The sequence below is a fragment of the Macaca nemestrina genome, chromosome 14 (assembly GCF_043159975.1).
Source record: "Macaca nemestrina isolate mMacNem1 chromosome 14, mMacNem.hap1, whole genome shotgun sequence".
Lineage (NCBI taxonomy): Eukaryota > Metazoa > Chordata > Mammalia > Primates > Cercopithecidae > Macaca > Macaca nemestrina.
In genome coordinates this window covers 58,170,138-58,192,279 of record NC_092138.1, presented here as the reverse complement: position 1 = coordinate 58,192,279, position 22,142 = coordinate 58,170,138, and the positions used below count along the sequence as shown (strand labels likewise).

At 37.1% G+C, this 22,142-nt stretch overlaps 1 protein-coding gene across 13 annotated transcripts in view; it reads left to right on the top strand.

Annotated features, from left to right (window-relative positions):
• The window catches only part of LOC105493874 (leucine rich repeat and Ig domain containing 2), a 1,258,361-nt gene that overhangs the window by 710,669 nt on the left and 525,550 nt on the right, over window positions 1–22,142 (top strand). Inside the window, exon 1 of one of the 13 annotated variants that reach the window (XM_071077898.1) lies at window positions 19,045–19,225. The exons of the other annotated variants lie outside the window; for them this stretch is intronic. The gene's annotated coding sequence lies outside the window, so the exon portion shown is untranslated. Of the gene's footprint in view, window positions 1–19,044; window positions 19,226–22,142 lie in introns of those variants that run through there. 13 annotated transcript variants of the gene reach the window in all.

Below are 22,142 nucleotides of genomic sequence, written 5' to 3'. Positions count from 1 at the left end.
TTGTTTGAGAAAATAATGTTGACTTTTATGGCAAAATTTAAAAATATCAAATTTTATATGTATATATACAAATGCACACATATATGTATATATATGGATATATACACATCAACATATGAATATATAGACACATAATATATAAGCATATATGTATATATGTGTATATATACACATACTTTTGCTTCAAATAATAATAGATGGTGTGTTGACATTATTTCTCTTAGTATTTAGTAGATAGTAAGGACAAATTTTAGTATCTCTTGTAGAGTTATTTGTAATATAATTCAAAGACAATTATGTAGTACAACTCATGTACCTCCCTTTAATGAAAAGATATCTTGGAATGTTTTTACATTCCCAATACAAAATGTAAGCAGTGTTCAATTAGAGAGCATGACCCAGTGAAAGGATAAAAGTTCAGATATGAATTAATTTATTGACTCTGCCATTTCAGATTACAGCTGAGAAAGAATTATAAATTGACCTGTGTAAGTAACTAAACCAGACTGTGTAGAATTTTGTGTTGGTGCTAAGGGTTTTGTTATTGCTGTTTTCTCTTTTCGAAACTAGACCATAGACCTCCTTCAGTCAATCACAAATGAAAGCAGCTCAGTTCTGAAAGATAGCTTCTGACAACTACCCCAGTTCTGAATTGTGCATTGCTTTATGCTGCAGCTTATCATGTGACAATTTTTACATCAATTTGGCATTTAACAGAAAACTGAAGTAATTTTCTCAGAAGTCGAACAGAACTCGTCTCTGTTTTGTGAAAATTCTAGCATCAGCTTCTTATCCTGAGTTAAGTAGAAGAGAGGGTTGTATTCTTCCACAGCTATGAGATGTTCCTTGCTGAGAGATTGCATTGAGAAAAACATGACATCAGTGTGGAGAAGAACATCATCCAAAAATAAATTGGATATTTTTGACATTATTTACTGATAATTAGGTTGGAGCTAATAAGTTGTAAATGACCCTAAGAGGAAGAATTCCTTTACTTAAACTCGTTTTCAGTAAGATTTAAAAGCACTGTATAAGATCTTATGTTTGTGCAGACATCCTCAATTTAATCAACAACAGATTTAGTCAGCACTCATTCTGTTCCAGGTAAGGTGCAGACACTAGAGATATTGCAAAAAACAAGACACCAGTCCCTGCCCTCAAGGAGGTCATAGTTTAAGAGGAAGAGTGACAAATAAGCAGATAAATACCTTTCCGGGTTGTGGTGCTCTGATTGAGGTAAGCACACAGTGTTAAGGGAGTACAGAGCAGGGGTGTCCACACTGGGGCAGTGAGGCGAACACAGAAGACTTGGAGGAAGGTCTGCCTCAGGCTGCTTGGGTTGTTTTCCTTGACACTTAGAGAGACAGATAATAGAAATGCCCTGGGTACCTGATAAAGATGGACCTTGGTGAAGAATGGTAAAAAGAACAGGCATGGGAGGCCATTTCAATGAGATTCTGCAGAAGCCACATATGATCAGAGAATAAAAGCCCCTGAGAACATAGACTTTGCCTATTTTCTTTACCTCTGCATCCCCTGAATCTCAAAGAATAGTTGGCACATAGTGGATAATGAATACGTTTTCATAGAATGAATAAACTAATGAGATGTTTATGAGTACAGACAGAAACAGAAGAAAATGGGAGGTTATGGGGCAGTTTAAGGAGCATTAGACAAGCAAGCAGAGACCTGGAATCCAGTTTCAGCTCTGCATTTATTTAATTGTCATCAATTGTCCTATGAACCAAGTTTGCTTGCCTGCACAGTGAGAAGATTATACTACATAATCTCCACGTTCTTTTGATAACTGGAATGTATAAAATGACTCTACTTCTGTGAAAAAGAAAATGAACATGTTTCTAGAAAATTAACTCTTAAGTCGTCTTCCAAAATGATTTAGAGTCAATTAAAAATGTGACTTTTAATATAATAATGTAATATTTAATTCATAAAAAGATGGTTCATTATTTAAACTACATTATAAAGAACACGTATATTGATAGCTCCCAGTAGGTAAACATTCCCTGTAATTCTTAGGGAAGCTGCTATAATCTCTTAGAATAATACATAATTCATTTATAAAATACAGTAATAAGGAAAGGGAAATCTATCACACTGTAAAACCAAAATAAGCCTAGTTGGAAAGGTTGGGCAGGCCACACGGCATGCTGTAATGTAGCATTTAGCAAGTTTAGGTACTTGAGCTTCCAGGGATATCTATACACAGTGGTGGGTTTCCATTTGGCCAAAAGGTCTGTCCTTAGAAACACAGGTTATTTTCAGCCTCTATTACCTTAATTTTGCAGGAAGGCCATAGAATTCATTTAGATTTACCCAAAATGTCAATTTTGATTATTATGAACATTCATGTACAAGTTTTTCAGGGGTGGATGTTTTCACTTATCTTGCTATCGTAGGGTAGGTCTATGGTTAACATTTTGGAAAACTGAAAGCCTAGTTTCAGAAATGCCACAAAGGCTAATTTCTAAGATTCTGCAACAGAAAGATGGAAGCTAGTCTCAGTATCTTGTAGATGCTGCTTTGCTCTTTTATGGCATTGGATGTTGCTATTGAGAAACCTAATGCAAAACTGCTTTTCTATCTGTTGTAAAGCAGTTGACTTTTCTGGCTGGGCACTCAAAGGATTCTTTCTTTAAAGCATAATAATTTTATTAGGATGTGTCTTGATTTTCTGAGTAACATTCTTCCAGAATATGGTGCACCTTTCTAACAGCAATTTTTAGATTCCAGTATCGTATTATTGATTTTGTTATTTTAATGTCCTTATTGAGATGTACTTTCCATACAAGTTCACCAGTATAAAGTGGGTAATTCAATGACTTTTTTTTTTTTTTTTTTTGAGACAGACTCTTGCTCTGTCACCCAGGCTGAAGTGCAGCGGCGCAATCTCAGCTCACTGCAAGCTCCATCTCTCGGATTCACGCCATTCTTCTGCCTCAGCCTCCCAAGTAGCTGGGACTACAGGTGCCCGCCACCACGCCCCACTATTTTTTTTTTTTTTTTTTTTTTTTTTTTTTTTTGTATTTTTAGTAGAGACGGGATTTCACTGTGTTAGCCAGGATGGTCTCGATCTCCAGATCTCGTGATCCGCCCGCCTCGGCCTCCCAAAGTGCTGGGATTACAGGGGTGATCCCCTGCACCTGGACCTTCAATGGCTTTTTAAAAAACATACTTTCAGAGTTTTGTAACAGTTATGAAGATCTGCTTTTAGAAAATGTCACCATCTCAAAAAGAAGTGACTCTCTGTTTCCTCCCACACATACACTCCCACTTAGACAACCACTGATCTACTTTCTGTCTCTATAGATTTGCTGTTCTGGACATTTCTTACCAATAGGATCTGCAATACGTGGTCTTTTGTAACTGGCTTATTTTACTTAGCATAATGTTTTCAGTGTTCATCCATATTGCAGCATGTGTTACTACTTCATTCCTTTTCATTGTGGCATAATATTCCATTATATAGGTATACCCTAATTTGTTTTTCATTACATTAAACAATTGATGAGAATTTCTGTTGTTTCCAATTTTAGATTATGAACATTCATGTACAAGTTTTTCAGGGGTGTATGTTTTCACTTATCTTGCTATCGTAGGGTAGGTCTATGGTTAACATTTTGGGAAACTGAAAACCTACTTTCAGATGTCCAGAACCATGGTACATTTCTATTGACAATGATAGTTCTAATTTCTCTGCATTCTTACAAATATTTGCTATTGTCTGTCTTTATAATAATAATCCTAGTAGAGGTGAAGTGTTATCTCACTGCAGTTTTGATTTGCATTTCCTTATTGACTAATGATGTTGAGTATTTTTTCATGTACTTATTCATGACTCATATATATTTTTTAGATAAATACCTATTCGTATCTTTAGCTATTTTAAAAAATTAGTTTGCTTATTTTTGAATTGGGTTGTTTAATCTTTGTAGTATCTCATTGAAGTTTTGATTTGTATTTCCTTATTGACTAGTAATGTTAAGTATTTTTTCATGTACTTATTTGTGATTCATATATCATTTTTTGAGAAGTTCCTATTCATTTTCTTTACCTATTTTTAAAGATCCCTTTGCTTCTTTCTCAATTTCATTGTTTATCTTTTTAGTATTAAATTGTAAGAGCTTTCTTCAAGTCTTTGCCTTGACTTTTTTTTTACTTATTTATTTATTGATTTGTTTGTTTGTTTTTTGAGATAGAGTCTTGCTCTGTTGCCCAGGCTAAAGTGCAATGGCGTGATCTCTGCTCACTGCAACCTCCACCTCCTCGGTTCAAGTGATTCTCCTGCCTTAGCCTCCCGAGTAGCTGGGATTACAGGTGCACACCACCACGCCTGGCTAATTTTTTGTATTTTTAGTAGAGATGTGGTTTCACCATGTTGGCCAGACTGGTCTCGAACCCCTGACATCGTGATCCCCCAGCCTCAGCCTCCCAAAGTGTTGTGATTACAGGCATGAACCACTGCACCCAGCCCTGCCTTGACTTTTGACTTTTATAAAGATGTCTTTTGAAGTAGAAAAATGCTTAGTTTTGAAGTCTAATCTCTTTTATTATGTGTGCTTTTGATGTTATATTTAAGAAATATTTGCCTAATTAAATTACAAACATATACTCCTATACCTTCTTCTAATAGTCTTATAGCTTTTGCTCTTTCATTTAATTCTGTTATTCATTTTTAACTCATTGTTGTGTGTGCGGTGTGAGGTAGGCATCGAAATTCATTCTTCTTCATGTGTATTTTCCTATTGTCCTCATACTAAAGGTTAAAAGCTGCTTTTGCACTTTTAATTATCTTGGCCCCTTTGTTGGAAAATCAATTGACCCTAAATTTTGGGACTTGTAATGAGTCTCAATTCTATTTCATTGATTTCTATGTCTATACTTATGCTAGTACCACACTGTTATAATTTCTGTAGCTTTGTAGTAAGTTTTAAAATCTGGAAGTTCACTGATTTTTATCTTTTATTTTCAAGATTGTTTTTGGTGTTCTGAATCTCCTGTATTTCCACCTGAATTTTAGGATCTGCTTGTCAATTTTGAATTTGAAAAAACAAAAAGCCAACTGAGTTTCTAGTTGGGATTGTGTTGCATCTGTTGATCAATTTGTAGAGAATTGCCATCTTAATAATATTCAGATATCCATAGAAATGTCTTTCCAGTTATTTAGATCTTCTTTAATATCTTTCAATAATATTTTGTGCTTGTCAATGTACAGGTCGTGTACTTATTTTGTTAATTTTATATCTGTTTATTTTTGTATCATATTATGAATGAAATTATTTTCTTAATTTTATTTTTGAGTGTTCATTGCTAATGTATGTATATGCAATTTATTTTTGTGTATTGATCTTGTGTCCTACAACCTTGTTAAACTCAAATAATAGATCTAGTAGAATTTTCTGTATGTAAGATTATGTCCTATAAGATTACAGTTAGTTTTATTTCTTATTTTCTAGTCTGGATTTCTTTTATTTATTGTTTTTGCCTAATTGTCCTGTTTATACCTGCAATACAATATTGCATGGAAGTGGGGAATGTGAATATCCTTGTCTTATCTCTGATCTTATTAAGTCTTTCACCATTAAGTATGATGTGAGCTGTGGGTTTTCTGTGATGCTCTTTGTATGGTTGAAGCAGTTCCCTTCTATTCTTAACTTGTTCGCTATTTCTATCATGTTATTATTATTTTTTTTTTCAAGCTGCACTTCTAAATCTACTGAGAGGATCGTGTGGCTTTTGCCCCTTATTCTATTCATATATTGTTTTGTATTCATTTATTTTAGGATATTAAAGCAACTTTTATTCCTGGATTAAATTTATTAAATTTATTTTTACATTCATTTTCTATTATTTTAATGGTCTTTTTAGATATATAAATTATGGCTGTGTTAGATTTTCTTTGCCTAATCTCTTATATTTTCACTCCACTGCTTTTTATTCATTTTTCTCTGCTTCATTTGTTTGGTTTATATATTTATACCTTCTACATTCCTTACTCTGTTTCTTCCTGTGTATTTTCTTTCACTGGCTTCTTAGAACTTATTCTCTTTTTTTTTTTTTTTTTTTTTTTTTTTGATTTCTACAGGTTCCTTGTCCCTTCCTCTTACCTGGAAATCACTAATATCTTCCTGCCTAGCTGTTTCCCTTCATAGTTTTATGTACTTCATTTATAATTTGTAACGGAATATTGGGTTACAAATTTCAAATGCTCTGTAGAAATAATTTTCTTGTAAGAATTTTTAAGAATGTGAAATGAATTTGTGCTGCTCTTTCCCACATTACTTATTCTTGTCATATTTTACATATTTCAATTGTGATTTTAAATATTTATTTTGATTGCATATATTCCTTTTGTATAAGTTGTATTTTTCCATACCAACTATTAGAAGAAACTTTTTTTTTTTTTTTTTTTTTTTTTTTTTTTTTTGAGACGGAGTCTCACTCTGTTGCCCAGGCTGGAGTGCAGTGGCGCGATCTCGGCTCACTGCAAGCTCCGCCTCCTGGGTTCACGCCATTCTCCTGCCTCAGCCTCCTGAGTAGCTAGGACTACAGGCGCCCGCCACCACGCCCGGCTAATTTTTTGTATTTTTAGTAGAGACGGGGTTTCACTGTGGTCTCGATCTCCTGACCTTGTGATCCGCCCGCCTCGGCCTCCCAAAGTGCTGGGATTACAGGCTTGAGCCACCGCGCCCGGCCAGAAACTTTCTTAGAAGTGATAAATACTTTCATATTTTTCTGCTTATGAGTCTTTCTTCTGGTGCTACTCTGATAGACTGTTTCTTTAAAATACAATCATACTTTATTTGCCTCTTAGAACCAGTGAGTTCAAGAGAGTGTGCACTAGTAGCTCTGTACGCCCCTCATGGATTTATCGTCTTTGGTACCATGGAATAGAACTTCTACCCTTTACAAAGACAAAATTCTGAGATCTGTCTCCTTTGATTTCCTCTGGCCATTTTTTCTGATTTATTTCTTTGTTGTCCACAATGATAGTTTTTCATCTCATCACAGTCCTTCTCATGGAGTTCCCACCTTTTTCTAAAATTGAATATTTGCTGTTGATTTCTAAGCTTTCCACTGCTGGCTTTCTTCCACTTCCCTCGTCTTTTCTGGTCTTATTGTCATAGAAATTTTGCTTAATTGCTTCATTAGTTTCATAGAGATGCTGTACAAATTACCACGAACCAGCAACTTAAAAATCAGAAATTTATTCTCTCACAGTTCTGAAGTCTAGAAGTCCAAAGGTGTTGGCATGGCCATGCTCCCTTGATGGATCCAGAGAAGGATCCTCCCTTGCTTCTTCTAGCTTGTGGTGGCTATTGACAATCCTTGGCTTTCCTTGGCTTGTGGCCACATAATTCCAACCTGTCTCCACCTTCACATGGCTATTTTTACTCTGTGTGTATCTGTGCCCAAATTTCCATCTTCTTATTAGGACCTCAGTCATTAAACCAGGGCCCATCCCAATCCAGTATGACCTCATCTGAACTTGATTATATCTGCAAAGAAGCTATTTTCAAATGAGGTCACATTCCCAGGTTCTTGGTGAGCATTAATTTTGGGGAAAACACTATTCAATCCAGTGCACCTGCATATATCCCCACTTGCATAAAATTTGCATATTCTAGTTTCTTTCTACAACCTCAGTGTTTGTAAATTATGGGGATTTTCCCCCAACTTTGTTAGTCATTCTACATTTTTCAGAGGGAAAAATGGGGGAAAAAACATGACTAATTGGCTGCCAAAGGCCTACCATATCCTTTCCTTAGATTTTGACACATCATGCACAATATCGGTGAATGGCTTATAAACCCATTTCCACAGGTCCTATTGAATCTATTTCTAGGTTTGGCATTGTAAGTAGGAACCCTGTGTACATACAGTGGCATTGCCTCCTGGAGCATTAGTACTCATACCCTCACTACAGTTTTGAATAGTACAGCAGGAAAGTTAGCTGCCTTAGATCATCTATTGAATTTCAGAGATGATGTTTCTACTGCCCTCTTAATTATCAAAAATTGCAGTATTTATTTTTATCTTGCCTTGAATACCCCACACAGTTTAAAATTTTGATTTTATTATGACATGTCAAAAGAACCTACAATGGAATGATACTACTGTCATAACAAATAATTCAGAGGATTTGTATTCCCTCAAATTTTAGGCTCTATTGGGCCTAAAACTCTCAAAGGGAAAAACAAAATCATTTATTGAGAAGGAGTTTAATTGTAGGGATTTAAACATTTTACACACATCCAGCCGTTGAGAACAGAGAAGCTGAGGATCCAAAAAGCACAGGAATGTAGGAATCAAAGAGTGATGCAGGTGCTATTGTGTGGCACATCTTCAATGCTAATATTTTCTAATTAGTGCTTATCATGTTCCTGCTCTAAGGCATATGTAAAGGAGATTTAATGAAAAAGTTGAAAAATAATTGCACCTTCATGCTTTTGGTTACTAAATGCAAGAATATACTATGTACTACTTCCTTAGTATAGTAGCTGCGTTAGCTGATTAAGCTAATTAAATTATTGAGCATTGGTGGAATGCAATAATTTATTAATTCCACAACTCTTTATTCAATGCCTCTTGGGTACTAGGCTCTCTTCTAGATTCTGGGGAAACAAAGATGAATAAAAGAAATAACACACCTGCCCTCAGGGAACTTGCATTCTAGTGGGTGACATAGACAAGTAATATATGAACAATAAAAAGTTCAAATATCAAGTAATGATTACTGCCTTAAAAAAGAAAAGCAAAGACAATGAAGGACAAAGAGAGTAACGAAGGGGCGGCAGAGCAAGATGGCCGAATAGGAATAGCTCCATCTCCAACTCCCAGCACGAGCGACACAGAAGACCAGTGATTTCTGCATTTTCAACTGAGGTACTGGGTTCGTCTCACTAGGGAGTGCCGGACCAGCGAGAGCTGAAGCAGGGCGAGGCATCGCCTCACCTGGGAAGCGCAAGGGGAAAGGCAATCCCTATTCCTAGCCAGGGGAACTGAGATACACAATACCTGGAAAATCGGGTAACTCCCACCCCAATACTGCACTTTAAGCAAACAGGCACACCACGAGATTATATCCCACACCTGGCCGGGAGGGTCCCACGCCCACGGAGCCTCCTTCATTGCTAGCACAGCAGTCTGCGATCTAACCACGAGGCAGCAGCGAGGCTGGGGGAGGGGTGCCCACCATTGCTGAGGCTTAAGTAGGTAAACAAAGCCTCTGGGAAGCTCCAACTGGGTGGAGCTCGCAGCAGCTCAAGGAAACCTGCCTGTCTCTGTAGACTCCACCTCTGGGGACAGGGCACAGCTAAACAACAACAAAAGCAACAGAAACCTCTGCAGACGCAAATGACGCTGTCTGACAGCTTTGAAGAGAGCAGTGGATCTCCCCATATGGAGGTTGAGATCTGAGAAGGGACAGACTGCCTGCTCAAGTGGGTCCCTGACCCCTGAGTAGCCTAACTGGGAGACATCCCCCACTAGGGGCAGTCTGACACCCCACACCTCACAGGGTGGAGTACACCCCTGAGAGGAAGCCTCCAAAGCAAGAATCAGACAGGTACACTCGCTGTTCAGCAATATTCTATCTTCTGCAGCCTCTGCTGCTGACACCCAGGCAAACAGGGTCTGGAGTGGACATCAAGCAATCTCCAACAGACCTACAGCTGAGGGTCCTGACTGTTAGAAGGAAAACTATCAAACAGGAAGGACACCTACACCAAAACCCCATCAGTACGTCACCATCATCATCAAAGACCAGAGGCAGATAAAAACCACAAAGATGGGGAAAAAGCAGGGCAGAGAAGCTGGAAATTCAAAAAATAAGAGCGCATCTCCCACGGCAAAAGAGCGCAGCTCATCGCCAGCAATGGATCAAAGCTGGACGGAGAATGACTTTGACGAGATGAGAGAAGAAGGCTTCAGTCCATCAAACTTCTCAGAGCTAAAGGAGGAATTACGTACCCAGCGCAAAGAAACTAAAAATCTTGAAAAAAAAGTGGAAGAATTGATGGCTAGAGTAATTAATGCAGAGAAGGTCATAAACGAAATGAAAGAGATGAAATCCATGACACGAGAAATACGTGACAAATGCACAAGCTTCAGTAACCGACTCGATCAACTGGAAGAAATAGTATCAGCGATTGAGGATCAAATGAATGAAATGAAGCGAGAAGAGAAACCAAAAGAAAAAAGAAGAAAGAGAAATGAACAAAGGCTGCAAGAAGTATGGGATTATGTAAAAAGACCAAATCTACGTCTGATTGGGGTGCCTGAAAGTGAGGGGGAAAATGGAACCATGTTGGAAAACACTCTTCAGGATATCATCCAGGAGAACTTCCCCAACCTAGTAGGGCAGGCCAACATTCAAATCCAGGAAATACAGAGAACGCCACAAAGATACTCCTCGAGAAGAGCAACTCCAAGACACATAATTGCCAGATTCACCAAAGTTGAAATGAAGGAAAAAATCTTAAGGGCAGCCAGAGAGAAAGGTCGGGTTACCCACAAAGGGAAGCCCATCAGACTCACAGCAGATCTCTCGGCAGAAACTCTACAAGCCAGAAGAGAGTGGGGGCCAATATTCAACATTCTTAAAGAAAAGAATTTTAAACCCAGAATTTCATATCCAGCCAAACTAAGTTTCATAAGTGAAGGAGAAATAAAATCCTTTACAGATAAGCAAATGCTTAGAGATTTTGTCACCACTAGGCCTGCCTTACAAGAGACCCTGAAGGAAGCACTAAACATGGAAAGGAACAACCGGTACCAGCCATTGCAAAAACATGCCAAAATGAAAAGACCATCGAGGCTAGGAAGAAACTGCATCAACTAACGAGCAAAATAACCAGTTAATATCATAATGGCAGGATCAAGTTCACACATAACAATCTTAACCTTAAATGTAAATGGACTAAATGCTCCAATTAAAAGACACAGACTGGCAAACTGGTTAAAGAGTCAGGACTCATCAGTCTGCTGTATTCAGGAGACCCATCTCACACGCAGAGACATACATAGGCTCAAAATAAAGGGATGGAGGAAGATTTACCCAGCAAATGGAGAACAAAAAAAAGCAGGGGTTGCAATACTAGTCTCTGATAAAACAGACTTTAAACCATCAAAGATCAAAAGAGACAAAGAAGGCCATTACATAATGGTAAAGGGATCAATTCAACAGGAAGAGCTAACTATCCTAAATATATATGCACCCAATACAGGAGCACTCAGATTCATAAAGCAAGTCCTTAGAGACTTACAAAGAGACTTAGACTCCCATACAATAATAACGGGAGACTTCAATACTCCACTGTCAACATTAGACAGATCGAGACAGAAAGTTAACAAGGATATCCAGTAATTGAACACATCTCTGCAGCAAGCAGACCTAATAGACATCTATAGAACTCTCCACCCCAAATCAACAGAATATACATTCTTCTCAGCACCACATCACACTTATTCCAAAATTGACCACATAATTGGAAGTAAAGCACTCCTCAGCAAATGTATAAGAACAGAAATTATAACAAACTGTCTCTCAGACCACAGTGCAATCAAACTAGAGCTCAGGACTAAGAAACTCAATCAAAACTGCTCAACTACATGGAAACTGAACAACCTGCTCCTGAATGACTACTGGGTACATAACGAAATGAAGGCAGAAATAAAGATGTTCTTTGACATCAATGAGAACAAAGATACAACGTACCAGAATCTCTGGGACACATTTAAAGCAGTGTGTAGAGGGAAATTTATAGCACTAAATGCCCACAAGAGAAAGCAGGAAAGATCTAAAATTGACACTCTAACATCACAATTAAAAGAACTAGAGAAGCAAGAGCAAACACATTCAAAAGCTAGCAGAAGGCAAGAAATAACTAAGATCAGAGCAGAACTGAAGGAGATAGAGACACAAAAAACCCTCCAAAAAATCAATGAATCCAGGAGTTGGTTTTTTGAAAATATCAACAAAATTGACAGACTGCTAGCAAGTTTAATGAAGAAAAGAGAGAATAATCAAATAGACGCAATAAAAAATGATAAAGGGGATATCACCACCAACCCCACAGAAATACAAACTACCATCAGAGAATACTATAAACACCTCTACGCAAATAAACTAGAAAACCTAGAAGAAATGGATAATTTCCTGGACACTTACACTCTCCCAAGACTAAACCAGGAAGAAGTTGAATCCCTGAATAGACCAATAGCAGGCTCTGAAATTGAGGCAATAATTAATAGCCTACCAACTAAAAAAAGTCCAGGACCAGATGGATTCACAGCTGAATTCTACCAGAGGTACAAGGAGGAGCTGGTACCATTCCTTCTGAAACTATTCCAATCAATTGAAAAAGAGGGAATCCTCCCTAACTCATTTAATGAGGCCAACATCATCCTGATACCAAAGCCTGGCAGAGACACAACAAAAAAAGAGAATTGTAGACCAATATCCCTGATGAACATTGATGCAAAAATCCTCAATAAAATACTGGCAAACTGGATTCAGCAACACATCAAAAAGCTTATCCACCATGATCAAGTGGGCTTCATCCCTGGGATGCAAGGCTGGTTCAACATTTGCAAATCAATAAACATAATCCAGCATATAAACAGAACCACAGACAAGAACCACATGATTATGTCAATTGATGCAGAAAAGGCTTTTGACAAAATTCAACAGCCCTTCATGCTAAAAACGCTCAATAAATTCGGTATTGATGGAACGTACCTCAAAATAGTAAGAGCTATTTATGACAAACCCACAGCCAATATCATACTGAATGGGCAAAAACTGGAAAAATTCCCTTTGAAAACTGCCACAAGACAGGGATGCCCTCTCTCACCACTCCTATTCAACATAGTGTTGGAAGTTCTGGCTAGGGCAATCAGGCAAGAGAAAGAAAGAAAGAAAGGGTATTCAGTTAGGAAAAGAAGAAGTCAAATTGTCCCTCTTTGCAGATGACATGATTGTATATTTAGAAAACCCCATTGTCTCAGCCCAAAATCTCCTTAAGCTGATAAGCAACTTCAGCAAAGTCTCAGGATACAAAATTAATGTGCAAAAATCAAAAGCATTCGTATACACCAGTAACAGACAAACAGAGAGCTAAATCATGAATGAACTTCCATTCACAATTGCTTCAAAGAGAATAAAATACCTAAGAATCCAACTTACAAGGGATGTAAAGGACCTCTTCAAGGAGAACTACAAACCACTGCTCAGTGAAATAAAAGAGGACACCAACAAATGGAAGAACATACCATGCTCATGGATAGGAAGAATCAATATCGTGAAAATGGCCATACTGCCCAAGGTTATTTATAGATTCAATGCCATCCCCATCAAGCTACCAATGAGTTTCTTCACAGAATTGGAAAAAACTGCTTTAAAGTTCATATGGAACCAAAAAAGAGCCTGCATCTCCAAGACAATCCTAAGTCAAAAGAACAAAGCTGGAGGCATCACGCTACCTGACTTCAAACTATACTACAAGGCTACAGTGACCAAAACAGCATGGTACTGGTAACAAAACAGAGATATAGACCAATGGAACAGAACAGAGTCCTCAGAAATAATACCACACATCTACAACCATCTGATCTTTGACAAACCTGAGAGAAACAAGAAATGGGGAAAGGGTTCCCTATTTAATAAATGGTGCTGGGAAAATTGGCTAGCCATAAGTAGAAAGCTGAAACTGGATCCTTTCCTTACTCCTTATATGAAAATTAATACAAGATGGACTAGAGACTTAAATGTTAGACCTAATACCATAAAAACCCTAGAGGAAAACCTAGGTAGTACCGTTCAGGACATAGGCATGGGCAAAGACTTCATGTCTAAAACACCAAAAGCAACGGCAGCAAAAGCAAAAATTGACAAATGGGATCTCATTAAACTAAAGAGCTTCTGCACAGCAAAAGAAACTACCATCAGCGTGAACAGGCAACCTAAAGAATGGGAGAAACTTTTTGCAATCTACTCATCTGACAAAGGGCTAATATCCAGAACCGACAAAGAACTCAAACAAATTTACAAGAAAAAAACAAACAACCCCATCAAAAAGTGGGCAAAGGATATGAACAGACATTTCTCAAAAGAAGACATTCATACAGCCAACAGACACATGAAAAAATGCTCATCATCACTGGCCATCAGAGAAATGCAAATTAAAACCACAATGAGATACCATCTCACACCAGTTAGAATGGCGATCATTAAAAAGTCAGGAAACAACAGGTGCTGGAGAGGATGTGGAGAAATAGGAACACTTTTACACTGTTGGTGGGATTGTAAACTAGTTCAACCATTATGGAAAACAGTATGGCGATTCCTCAAGGATCTAGAACTAGATGTACCATATGACCCAGCCATCCCATTACTGGGTATACCCAAAGGATTATAAATCATGCTGCTATAAAGACACATGCACACGTATGTTTATTGCGGCACTATTCACAATAGCAAAGACTTGGAATCAACCCAAATGTCCATCAGTGACAGACTGGATTAAGAAAATGTGGCACATATACACCATGGAATACTATGCAGCCATAAAAAAGGATGAGTTTGTGTCCTTTGTAGGGACATGGATGCAGCTGGAAACCATCATTCTTAGCAAACTATCACAAGAACAGAAAACCAAACACTGCATATTCTCACTCATAGGTGGGAACTGAACAATGAGATCACTTGGACTCAGGAAGGGGAACATCACACACCGGGGCCTATCATGGGGAGGGGGGAAGGGGTAGGGATTGCATTGGGAGTTATACCTGATGTAAATGACAAGTTGATGGGTGCTGACGAGTTGATGGGTGCAGCACAGCAACATGGCACAAGTTATACATATGTAACAAACCTGCCCGTTATGCACATGTACCCTAGAACTTAAAGTATAATAATAATAATAATAATAATAAAGAGAGTAACGAGAGATTTTTTAACTAAGGTAGTTATAGAAAGCCCCTCTGAAGAGGTAATAAATGGATATTAAATGTCATAAAGAAGCAAACTATGCAGAGATCTGGTAAAAGAGCATTCCAATATTACTAAAAAAATCTTGATAAACTAGTAAAAAATTCTTGATGTCACCTACTTAAAAACCTACATTATCATAATTCATAATAAAATTTTAGAAGTACTCTTAAAATCAAGACTAAAAGACACCCGCTATGTCAGCTTCTACTCAGTACTCTACTGAAGATTGTAGCTAATGTAACAGGAACACAAAAGCAGCACAAGAATTAAGGCTAAGGTAAAACTATCTTTGTATACATATCATGGGATGTTTATGTTGAAAACCCAAATGATTGTTTACAGACAAAGTCATAGTGCTAACAATGATAATGAAAACAAATTGATATGTTATGGTTTATAAAGTCAAAATATAAAATTAATAGCATCATTATATGTAATTTGTCATTTTTTTAACTGGAAAATAAACCTGAACCCTCCCTTTTTGTATAAAAGTACACTCAAAATGGACTATAGACAAAATGTAAACCCATAAGACATCCAGAAAAAAAATTGGGGATCAAGCGCTGGCCAAAAACTTCTTAGACTCAATGCCAAAAACATGATCCATAAATGGAAAATTTGATAAATTTTACCTCCTCAATATTTTAAACTGTTTCTCTGTCAAAAACTCCAGTGGAGAGGGTAAAAGACAAGCTGCAGACTTGCCTTGCAGAAAGGTTTTCTTCATTAAGATCTGTAGATGTGGTGAAGGATGTATAGTGCAGGTAACATTTCTTATCTGGCAGTTCCATGACTCTACAACTTCATTTATGGGGCTGTAACTTTTTGCAGCATCATTGGCTTACATAAACATGATTCAAAAGTTTGATGGTAGCAACCACAGTACATAGGATAGGAATGATTTGTTAAGCAGAGTACAAAATGTTCTATGTATGCTTTAACATCTAAAAAGCTATATATATAGCTCAGCATTTCCAAAAAGGGAAGTCTCAACTAAATAACAATACATCAATGACACTAGCTGTTACTACTTACCTGAACAACTTATTTAAGAAATGAAGACAATAAAAGCGAAAAATAGAAGATCTTGTGGGGCCAAGTGTGGTGGCTCATACCTGTAATCCCAGCACTTTGGGAGTCAGAGGCCAGGGATCACTTGCGCCCAGGAGTTTGAGACCAACCTGGGCAACATGATGAAACCCCATCTCTACTAAAAAAAAATACAAAAATTGGCTGGACATAGTGGCACACAGCTGTAGCCCAGCTACTCTGGAGGCTGAGATGGGAGGATCACTTGAGCCCGAGAGGTTGAGGCTGCAGTGAGCAATGATCATACCAACGCACTCCAGCCTGGGTGACAAGAGTCAGACCCTGTCTCAAAAAAAAAAAAAAAAAAAAAAAAAACAAAAAAACAACAAACCAAACATTTAAAAAATACTAAGAAATAGTCATTAAAAAGACAAGTATTTATAGGATTCAACAGTACAAGAAAAGCAGAAAGTACAACACAAGTTAGATAAATCCAGGCCAGAAGAAGAGTCAAAACTGTACCTTTTCTCTCTAGGTTTCCTGCTGGGCCTTAGGATTAAACTGACATAAGATAAACAGGAGAAAAGCTTACAAATTTAATGTTTTATGTGACACAGAGCCCTCAAAAGAAAATGTAGACCCAACAAAGCAATTGCAGTCAATCACTTATATACTTATATACTTTGTCCAGTTTGAATTGGACAAAGAATAGTAAGTTTTGAAAAAGCAATTATGTGGAGAAACTTAAAAGATGAGTTATTTTAATAAGGCCTGTCTGTGCAGAATTCTCTCAGCTATGATTCATCATCAAAGAATGTTTCTTTTCTCCTGGTGCAAGGAGCATCTTTCACATGAACATTTTTATGTCCTGTTTTAAGGAAGAAAAAGGTTAAGTCGAGAGTGTCCTTCTTGGATCTGGTATTTTTCATGACTGTAGTTCCAACTAACCCCTATGTTGAAGTGACATACTTCAGGGTTGCATATTCTGGTACACTTCATAAGTGATTCATTAATTGGAGGTGACAAATGAGTGTTTAGAACATAGTACTAACCTACATTATAATCAGATATGAGATGGGACCTTCATATATTTTATTGAATGGTGGAAGGCAATGGAAACTGGGCTGGGAATCAGGAAACTTGTCTTTTCTTCTTGATTTGTTTTAACTCTTGGAAAACCAGAATTAATTCACTTCATCTCTTAGGTTCATTTTCTCATTTTTAAAATGGGGTGGTAGTTGGAGGCACCTCTGAGTCCTTTCCAAATTGTAATCTCTCTGAGCCTCTCCTGCTGGCTGTGGAGGTGAAATGACTCTGCTCCATACATCACATTTGGGGGCCCTATCTGTTATGCCAGTGACTCACTGCCAAGGGTAATGCAGAGGGACACAGAAATAAGATCCTGGAATCCAATTGGTTTTGCTTTTCTCATTTCCAGAGTGCTATGTTTGAACACATTTAAAAGTTCTTCAATTTATAAATTCCACCCCTGAAGCAGAGTGAATCAAAGCACTTGTGGCATTTGAATCTTTGTACCTTGAGAATGATTTATTGTGTTTGAATTTTCATTGTGTTTCTATTGGGGGAAATAGGCTTCTGGGTAGAGTAAACATTTCCGCAGTGTGAAAATATGCTCCAAGCAGCCCCTAAGCTTGTGCCAAGAAGTACTAATGTTGCTTGAAAATTATTATTGCTCCATTAAGGATTCCTGAATTTCTGAATATTCATTGTAACCATGTGATTAATTTGTACCTCCTCAACTCTAGATGACTGGTTTCCAAATGCTCTTTAATTTTAGTACATTTACAAAATAATTAAAATGCAATTTACCAGATTTTAAGAGTGTTTGCAGTAGATGCTCATAAATGTTTCAGGTAGCACTACTTTCTGGGTTTTTCCTAATAGTGTCTTCCTCCCCTCCAATTCTTATAATTTAACACTTAACAGGTACAGAAATTCTCATAAATAAACATGTAAATTGATTGAAAGGAGTGATTAAATGGCATTCAGAGGTTAGTGCTCTAGCATTTGCTTCCTAGAAAGTCTGTTAAATGTTTTCAATTAAAAAGAGAAAAGAGGAACCTCACAACTCTGAAGTGAGGGTCTTTGAATTAGTGTGATATTAAAGATCTGGCTCTTTTAGAAGGGGTGGCAGCTGGGTGGGGGTTGAGGGGGAAGAAAAGAATAGGAGGAGTAAGTCACACCACTTAGATTCATTTGTCTGTAGAAAAGACCTTTCCATCTGGTTAAGTGAAGATGAATGAATGAAGAATCACAGTGTTCTTACTTAATCAGCTTAATCACCTTGAAAAATTGAGGTAGTTATTCTGCCTACCAGGCATGAAGGACCTAAGTGATATTTGCCAAGTTGTTTTAGCATCTTGAAAATCAAGTTGTATGTATTGACACAGATCCATGCTGACAAAATGTGCCCGTAACATCCTGACATTACTTTGAAATTGCTCTCAATAGAATGTGTCACTAATATTTGAGAAAGAAAAAATAACCTAGGGTCAAGCCTTCCTGTTTTTAATATTATCAGATATCTCATAGAGTCTGGCAGAGGAAGAGTATATCCATGAATCATCTGATCACAACTCTAGATTTAGCTAAGAAGATATTTCAACCTGAGAGAATACTTCTTGGGATAGAGTGGTCTTCAGTGACATTAACAACAACAGCAACAGTGTCAGTAACACTGCAACAATAGCAATGTTGATGATGAGAATATCAAATATTATCCTCAGTGGTTTTTACACATGGGTTTTAATTTTTTTTTAAATTTCATTTCTATGAAGTAGATATTATTGGCATCACCTCTTTAGACTTGGGGAAGCAGGTTGCAGAATTTAACTTTTCCAGGTCCCCTGACTAGGAAGAAGTGGAGTCATCACACCCAGGCATGACCTGTGTCTCTAAAGCCAACAGGCTGTGGCTCCATCTCCACCAAAGATTGGCTTAGTCCACAGCGAAGTTGTATCACTTCTGTCTTATTTCTAAAAATTATCTGTTAAAACTTCAATGTAGTTTTTATTGTCTTCTCTGTAAAGAGACTAAAGTATCACAAAATCATTTTGAAATTATCGTTCTTATCAGGAGCTCCTTGACTTCTGTGGGCAGGGATTAAATATACAGGCATACTTCAGAGAGAGTGCAGGCTCAGTTCCAGGACACCACAATAAAGTAAGTCACGTGAAATTATTGGTTTCCCAATACATATAAAAGTTATATTTATAGTATACCATAGTCTATTAAATGGGCAATAACATTATGCCTTAAAATGTATATACCAAAATTTTAAAATACTTTATTGCTAAAAGATGCTAACGATCATGTGAGCCTTCAACAAGTCACAATGTTTTTGCTGGTGGGAGATCTTGCCTTGATGTTGATGGCTGCTGACTGATCAGAGTGGTGGTTGCTGAAGCCTGGGGTGGCTGTGGCAATTTCTTAAAATAAGACAACAAAAGAACTTTGCTGCATCAATTGACTCTTCCTTTCACAAGATTTCTCTATAGTATGGAGTGCTTTCTGATAACATTTTACCCACAGTAAAACTTCTTTTAAAATGGAGCCAGTCCTCTCAAACCCTGCCAATGCTTTATCAACAAAGTTTATGTAATACTCTAAATCCTTTGTTGTCATTTCAACAATGTTCCCAATACCTTCACTACAAGTAGATTCCATAAAAAGAAACCACTTTCTTTGCTCATTCATAAGAACAACTCATCTATTCACATTTTATCATGAGATAACATCAACTCAGTCACATCTTCAGACTCCACTTCTGATTCTAGTTCTCTTGGTATTTCCACTACATCTGCAGTTACTTCCTCCACTGAAGTCTATGGCAACTATAGCCTTACAAAATGTATTTCTTAACAAATAAAACTTGAAAGTCAAAACTACTCCTTGATCCGTGGACTGCAGAATGGATGTTGTGTCTGCAGGCAAGAGAACATTACTCTCCTTGAGCTTCTCCATCAGGGTTCTTGGGTGGCCAGGTGCTTTGTAAATGAACAGTAATATTTTGAAAGGAATCTTTTGTTCTGATAGTAGGTCTTAATAGTGGGCCTGAAATATTCAATAACCATGCTATAAATAGATGTGCTGTTATCCAGGCTTTTTTGTTTGTTTGTTTGTTTTTAATAGAGCACAGAGTAGATTTAGCATAATTCTTAAGGCCTTTGGATTTTTCTGAATGGCAAATGAGCATTGGCTTAAACTTAAAGTCACCAGCTGCCGTTTTGTCTACATTGAAGGCTATTTTGTCTACATTGAAAATCTGTTGTTTAGTGTAGCCACATTCATCAGCTATCTTAGCCAGATCTTTTGGATAAGTTGCTGCAGCTTCTTTATCAGTACTTGATGTTTCCCTTGCACTTTTATGTTACATAGATGGCTGGTTTCCATAAACTTCATGAACTAACATCTACTAGCCTCTAATTTTTCTTATGCAGCTTTTTCACCTCTCTTATCCTTGATATAATCGAAGAGAGTTAGGGCCTTGCTCTAGATTAGGTTTTGGCTTAGAGAATGTTGTAGCTGGTTTGATCTACCCAGATGACTAAAACTTTCTCTATATCAGCAGTAAGGCTGTTTCCCTTTCTTATTATTGTTGTTTGCCAGAGTAGTACTTTTTGTTTTCTTCAAGAATGTTTCCTTTGCATTCACAACTTATCTAACTGGTGAAAGAGGCATAGTTTTCAGCCTGTCTTAGCTTTCAATGTGTTTTTCTTATTAAGCTTAATCTTTTTTAGTTTTTTAGTTAAAATAAGAGATGGGATACTCTTCCTTTCATTTGAACACTTAGAAGCCATTGTAGGGTTACTAATTGGCTTAATTTCACTGTTGTTGTGTCTCCAAGAACAGAGCTGTCCAGGGAGAGTGAGAGAGATATGGGAATGACTTTTCAGTGGAGCAGCCAAAAGACACACTTTTATTCATCAAGTTCATTGCCTTATATGGGCATAGTTTCTAGCATTTCAAAACAATTACAACAGTAACATCAAAGATCAGAGATCACCGTAACAGATATAATAATAATGAATAGTTCTGAAATACTGTGAGGATAACCAAAATGTGACAAAGAGACAGGAAGTGAGCATATGCGGTTGGAAAAACGGTGCTGATAGACTTGCTCTATGCAAGGCTGCCACAAAACCTTCAATTTGTGAAAATGCAATACCTGCCAAGCACAATAGAAAGATATGTGCCTGTATTAATTTTAATACACATACATTCATGAAGTCAGTATGTCCTTTTTTAAGATCATCCATTTTATCAACCTGTAAGCTTCTTCAATATACTTTATTGGATATCACGTATTTGAAATGTGAAGAACATACACATAAAGAAGAAAAATATACTATTGTGTTAATTTTATAGAGCAATATCTGAATTTTTTACAAAACAATGTTATCAAAAGTAGACTCATCCAGCATTTTTACTTAACAGTGTCTAAATATTATAAGAATATATTTCTAACAACTATCTCATTGTAGAACTCAAGTGACAATAAAACCTATGAAGCTATTTACTCAAATATTGCTTTTTCTATAATTGTATCTTTTTCATGCACTTAAATATAATCAGTGAGATTACAGATTCTTCTAGAAACTAAGATTGTATAGCTGCACCCTAAAAAATTATATCCTGTGCCATAGTTATAGGAAACAATGTAGATTTCAGATATTGTGCTAAGTACATGTTATTTAAAAGAATATTCACTTTGAGTCTGAAATTTAGACACTGTAACACTTGGAGCTGCAGTTAGCTCATAGTAGTGCATAAATATAAATTGCATTGATTGCAGATTGATTGACTGATTGATTGATTGGTATAAAAAGTGTGAATACCTACATCTGCCAATTGTTTTTGCCTATTTGTTGCAAAGTTTGCATGTGGCATTTAAAGCTAGAATACTTTCTGTGTGTGTGTGTGTGTGTGTGTGTGTGTGTGTGTGTGTGTGTGTGTGTAACGGTTAATACTGAGCATCAACTTGATTGGATTCAAAGATACAAAATATTGATCCTGGGTGTGTCTGTGAGGGTGTTGCCAAAAGAGATTATCATTTGAGTCAGCGGGCTGGGGAAGGCAG